Genomic DNA, 6,000 nt, shown 5'->3' with positions numbered 1-6,000 from the left:
GGGTGGAGGGGTGAAGGGAGGGATAGGAATGGGGAAAAAATAAGAACCAAGATGCATCATGTAAAGGTACAAGTTCCCAATGAGAAATGTAAATGTGTTGTATGCCTAAAATGTACCAATAAAAGAATTTTTAAAAAGGGGGATTCCCATTGATGCAACCACTATGGCTGCTTCCCAAGAGGTTATAGGAGGTGAAGTGGAAGTGATGGGTCTATTTCTTCTTTGAAACCTACAATAAGATTAATATCTAAGATTTCAATTAAGCCTTATCTACTGAGATATAATAAAAAGTATTCATTTTTCTAATTTTCCAAAAGAAAACAAACTTCATGTTCTGTCATTCCTGAATACTGCATAACACCCAAATCTCAGAATTATGGCCAGGGATGCAAGATTGTCATAACCACTTGAATACAACAATTCCAGGCATCACTTTTAAATACTTGTTCAACATCTGAATAAATTATGGACATCTACTTTGCATACATTTAAACCAAGTTCCATGGCTTCTAGTTTTCTTTCTGGTACTACAGTTTGCAGTGTACATAGACAGTATAGGTTTTCATAAGTTTTCCAATAATCCCACCTTGAAGACGCAAGTGGTCTCTGAATTTTATATTACATCAGATTGCTGATCTTCACCCTGAGTTTCTGACTCAGTATTATGTCTGGAATAGAAACCAAGAATTTAATTTCCAACAACTTCCATGTGATAATGATGGTACCATAAGGGAACACACTTGGAGAACCAACCACCACACTAAAGAAACACAAACTATATGTCATTATAAAACTATAAAGAATTAAATTTGTCACACATACTCTATAAAGCACTGAAAAACATTTTCTGATAGTAACACTTTAGTGCCTATTTTTATAATTGTTAACTCTTCTTATTGAATTGTTCCCTTAACTAACATACAGTTACCTTCTTCATCTCTTCTGACCAGACTTGGCTTGAAATCCACTTTGTCTGAAATTAGGACAGCAACTCTTGTTTTTTTCTGTGATTCCATGGCATGGAATATTGTCTTACATCCTTTGAATTTTTAATCTGTATCATTTTGAATTAAATGTATTTCTTGTATACTGCATATTGTTGGGTTCTCTTTTTGATCAATTCTGCCAATCTGTGTCTTTTGATTGGGAAACTGAGACCATTCACAATGAGAGTTATTACTGAGAGGTATTGACTTGTTCCTATCATTGCCTTATTTTCCTGTTGCTGATTTCCTCAGTTTTCCCTTTTTGCTTAGGTGCTCATCATGTCAGGTTTCTTTTTCTTTTTTTTGACTCATTGACATTGTCAGCTCCCATGTCTCTAGGATATCCTTGAGAATTTTTTGTAATGCTGGTTTGGTGGTCATGAATTTCTTGAGGTGCTCCTTGTCATGGAAATATTTTATTTCTCCATCAATTTTAAAGGAAAGTTTTGCAGGATATGTAAGTTGGAGTTGGAACTTGGTATCTTTTAGGGTTTGAAACACTTCACTCCAAGTCCTCCTAGCTTTCAAAGTTTGTTTGGAAAAGTCTACTGTGATTCTAATGGGTTTAACTTTGTATGTGATTTGTTGCCTTTCTCTTATATGCCTCACTTCTTTGTATGTTTATTTCTTTCCCTATATTTGAGGAGTTTATGGCATTATTTCTATGAACAGGTTTTTTATGCCATCTATGTTGTCTTCTGATTTTTCACATATTCCAGTTATTCTTAGTCTTCTTTGTATCATCGAGCAGTGGTTGGCTCAATTTTTCATTTTCTCTTGCTGTTTTTAAAGTGTCTTTGAGCAGCTGGACTTTGAAGGCATCTTGTCTTCTAGTTCTGAAATTCTGTCCTTACATTGGTCCACCCTGCTCCCCATACTTTAATGTGATTTTTAATCTCTTGGATTTCTGATTGAAACCTTTTCATGCATTCTAGTTCTTTGGTAAATTGCTCATTCATGTTTTACATAGTTTTGTTTAGCTCATCTAGCTTTCTATTAGTGTTTTCTGAGCACTCCTGCATTTTTTTTGCTTATTACTTCCATTATAAGTTTAGTTATATCTTCTCTAATTACACTAAGTATCTCTTTGAGCTATTTTCTAACCTCATCCACTATGCTTTAAGAGTAATTCAGGTATGTGGCTTGTATTATTCTGCCCCTAGGTGCTCCTTGGATTGGCTTCAGTGGAGTTAGGGGTTTTGGGAGGTGTTTTGTTGCCTTTTCATCCCTTCCCATGTTTATTAAGAAGGGGGAAAGTGTTTGCATTGGATTGTAGTAAAAAATATTTTATTTGTATGTTCAAATTTGTTCCAAAGAGAATACATAGATTATATAATATTTGAGCAATTAAAATTAAAGAACATTTATTTTACTATAAATGTACTATTCAAATTTCTAAATTTTGCAGGAACAATATCCTAATTTATGCTTCTTAGAGAATCATTTATTTCACCCCAATTTTACATTTTTTGTGGGTAGCCCAGCTGATACCCCAATATTTGTTTTCTTTTCTACATCCATTATTATTTCTTCTTTTAAAATCCTGTATGTTGTTATAAATTTTGTTTCATTTAAAGTCATAATCTAAAATGAATTGGGATTCATATTAAAGGTTTCTAAACTTGTCAGTAAATAACAAATAATGCTTTTTGTTAAAGTAAAAAGTTTGTTCTTCCACACACACTTCTTTTCTCCAACTTCAAACTCTTAAATAAAAATAATGGTCTACAAAATTTATTACTCCACAGAACAAAGACAATGAGAAAAGAGATAATAGCAGACAGGAAATTCAAATGAGTGTTTGTAAAACAAAGAACAGATGAAGGATTAGGAAATGACTAAGTGACACAGAGTTAATTACAGCTGAATTGCCTGATTGGTGCATCCAATGAAGCACAGCCGTAGTGCCCCAGGACACTCTTGAGATACTCAGAGCTAGTTGTCCTAGGAATAGCAGCAGGCAGGGCTAAGATGCAGTAATTTACCTGAAGGACTTGGGAAAGTCAGTGTTTTAGCATGCTCAATCCTCAGGCTCCACACTAGAAAAGCTGATGACTTTCTTCTTACCCTACCACTCTTTCCCCTCAGGAGGCTGGTGGCTATTTTGTGATTGCTTTAGATTTGGATGAAATAAAACATACTGGAGTACTGGGATGAAGAATTACTAGAAATAGGGAATTACATGAGATTCTCAACTCCTTGTTCTTGGTATACATCAGAATATTAGTAGACAGGCTAATACTTCTCAAGAGCCCTCCTGACCACCAAGGTAGGAAACTGGGAGACCTTTGAGGGACCCTTAGTTACTGATGTTTGGAGATGACTAGTGGAAAAGTTGTATTGAACACAATGTGCTATAACAATTCTATCAACTGACAAATATTCTGTTTGTAAATGTCTCAAAAATGTTTTCATGCCTTGCTCCTAGAAAATAACTTGTATAGTCAAAAATATGTGACATTGAAAGAAAATGTGAAATGTGAAAGAGATACAAAGCAAGACAAAACACAAATACATAGAGATATGTATACACTCAAAGAGAGGAAATAAATCCCTACTATCAGTATTTTCAGAGATTAGAAAAGATACTGCAGCCAGTCCCAGCACCCGGAAGGACGCTTCCCCGCTGCCATCCCAGGCTCCTAGGGCCAAGAAGGTGAGCTGGTACCAGCACCCAGAGGGAAGCTCCCCAGCCTCCATCCCAGGCTCCTAGTGCAGTGAAGCTCAGCCAGTTCCAGCACCCAGAAAGAAGCTCCCTGCCTCCATTCCAGGCTCCTAGGGCAGTGAAACAGCCTGTCTCAGTACCCGGAAGGAAGCTCCCTGGCTGCCATCCCAGGTTCCTAGGGCCAAGAAGGTTCCTAGGGCAGAGAAGCTTAGCTGGTCCCAGCACCCAGAAGGAAGCTGGGACAGAGGCGTCAGGACCCTGAGCAATGGACCAAGGCAGTGAGTGCAGAGTTCAGCCTCAGAAGACTCGCCTGAGTCGGTGCTCACTTTCTGTGCTGGGTATTGGGAGTGTGGGCTCCCTGTCTCCCCCAAGGCTGCGTGAGCTGCTTCTGGGGTTGTTGAGCAGCCAGTGCCCAGCAAGCTCCCCATGTGTTTGCACCCAGCTGTGCACAGAGCAAAAGGCTCTGACATTTCGCATCGCTGTTGTCCCAAGCTTGGCCACAGAGATCCCAGCAGATGCGCTTGGCTTCCGAGGTTGCCACTTGGTTCCCCGGGCTCGCCTCACCTGCTGCACCCTGGCTGGCAGCTGGAGGGCCGCATGGCCCTGAAGAGTTTCACTTCACTTCCCTCTGTTTTGGTTTTGCCGTCAGGGCCTCATTTCCTCTTATTGATTATAATTCGCTGTGTTATTTCATCAGTGCATAGTGGTTACATTCATGGTGAGGTTGGTACATTTAAAGCATGGAATGCAAATCAGGCCCCACCTGGGGCTTTGTGGGGAAATCTGTAAACCGTGGATTGCTCTCAAAGTCACTTCTATGGAGCACACAGTCCCTGTCCCCTGGCGTTGCCAGCTCAAGGCCCAGCTCTGTCTGGATGATCCTTTCTTTGTGGCTGGTGCAGTGGGTGGTGGGGCACAGTGTGAGAGCCCAGCAGCATCTGGCCAGGATGGGGTGCATGTATGTGGTCAGGGAGGGACTCCAGGACAGTCTGGCGCAGTCAGGAGCCGCAGCTGTGTGTGGACACTGGAAAGATGGTTCCTGCAGCTTTGCAGGCCCAGCTCCTGCGTGGGGCTGTGTGCAGCTTGCAGCCTGGTGCAGGATTTGGGGCCCCAGGAATTAGGTCACCCAGGGACAGACTCACCCTGCTTTCTGCCCAGCTCAGTGTGCAGAGAGGAGGAAAGCACTCGGGGACTGCACACACCAGGGCAGTGTGGGAGGGAGGTCAGGTCTCAGCCTATGGTCACCCACCCAGAATGACATCACTCACCTGGCACGAGGCAGTGACTCACTGGCCTCTCAGGGAGCAGCACCCCCTCTGGTGGAGCCCATAGCCCTAGCCAGAGATGCTGAGCTGACCCAAGCGTTAATGGTGGACACCCAGCCATGGGGATCCATTCGTTTTTCAGAGCCGCTCAGTGAAGCCAGGTGAGGTGGTGCAGCTCTGCTACCCAGCACTCTGGGAGACCCAGGCTGGGTGATGGCGACTTAATGAGAAGACTCGGACAATCACAATCACACATTAAATGGGCTGCTGATGTGGCTTAGTGAGAAGGTCCTGAATTTAATCCCCAGTACTGAAAATAAGTTTTACTGATTTGTAAAGACCTCAGTCCATGGGCAGGGCTGGACCATACACCCCCAGGAACCTCCAGCCTCTGCTGTCCAGGATGCTCTGTGGTTTCATATTTTAAAAGTAAAATTTAATAGAGATGGAGAGAATGTTCGTCCATCTCCAAGTAGGCAGGCTGGGGCTGTGCTGTCCTGTCCCTCTGCCCTCTGAGCAGAGACAGACAGCAGCCAGAGCAGACTGTCCCCAGGTGAGCCCAAAGACCTGCGGAGCTGATGTCCGGGAGGTCACCTGGAGCTTGGCCAGGATGGCGTGCTCTGCCCTGCAGACTCCGCAGAAGGAGCCCATCGCTGGCCCCACTCCTGTGACTATGACTGGAGTCTCCGCTGCCAGGCTTCCACCCTAAAAAGCAGCATTGATGACACAGACACCCACCGGGGACCCTGGAACCAGGAGGGCAAAGGCTGCTGAGCCAACCGTGTCACTGGGGCTCTGAATGTGTGGGGTTGAGCTTCACAGGCCAGGTCCCCACGCACATAATGAGATGGTAGGAGAGCTGAGGCCTGGCGCACCCCCTCCAAGCAGGGAAGGCACAGCCTGAACCCTGAGAAGCAGACAGGGAGGGGGCACCTAGGGGAGGCCATGGCCCAGTGGGTTTCCTGCGACGGTGCCCTTTGCCTGTCCTTCATTCAGACTGCAAACGTTATCTTGCTGTGATAAATACATCCTGCCTGGCAACACGACCTAGATTACCTACTGAAGAAGCCAATGAAAAATGGCC

This window comes from Heterocephalus glaber, unplaced genomic scaffold (genome assembly GCF_053883595.1).
Source record: "Heterocephalus glaber isolate CG9 unplaced genomic scaffold, H.glaber_assembly_v1.0 deba00001461, whole genome shotgun sequence".
NCBI classification, from domain to species: domain Eukaryota; kingdom Metazoa; phylum Chordata; class Mammalia; order Rodentia; family Bathyergidae; genus Heterocephalus; species Heterocephalus glaber.
The sequence above is the reverse complement of the archived record's forward strand: the minus strand, read 5'-3'. Positions refer to the sequence as shown.